Here is a 706-nt window from a genome sequence, read left to right on the forward strand (position 1 = left end):
CTGGTAAGTGGCATGCTTTGGATAGTTCTTTCTACGCAATAGGTAGATCCTGTATTTGTTCTTTTTTACGCAAGGGGAATACCATTTTAATGAAAAGTTGAAAAAAATAATATTAATTTAGTGGAAACTTTGCAATATCGAAAGAAAATTTAATTAACTTTAACCACTAAATTGAAAATATTTTTTTTACTAACATCGAAATGAAATTCCCCCTTTAAGCTACTGATTATTATTTTTTAATTTAAAAAAAATTAATTCATCGAAAACTAATTATTTTTTAGCATAATTATCTAGTAAAATTCTCACTTTTATTCCATTAAAAGTTTTCAAGTCCATGTTTTTATCATTTTCATTAGTTATAAGAAGAACCGGTTTGTCCCGTAAAACATGCCCATATCTTGTGATTTTTGTTAAAATGTTGTTTTGATCTTCAAAAGATTAAATTAAATGCGCATCCCAACCATGAATTACATATACAAATTGAAATACATAAATAAAAATATATAAATAGGTCATTGATGTTTAGATTAGACATCGAAGACTAATTAACATATTATAATTCACAATAACAAAATAAAAGGGCTCAGTATCAAGTCATCTCTCAGTCTATTAATTATAATTATCAAATGTTTTTAGCGATTATAATTAGTAGACCGAGAAATGATTATATTTAAGTCTTTTTAATCAAGAACTTATAGCCAAACAT

Source organism: Camellia sinensis, chromosome 2 (assembly GCF_055761805.1).
Source record: "Camellia sinensis isolate YWXY chromosome 2, ASM5576180v1, whole genome shotgun sequence".
Lineage (NCBI taxonomy): Eukaryota > Viridiplantae > Streptophyta > Magnoliopsida > Ericales > Theaceae > Camellia > Camellia sinensis.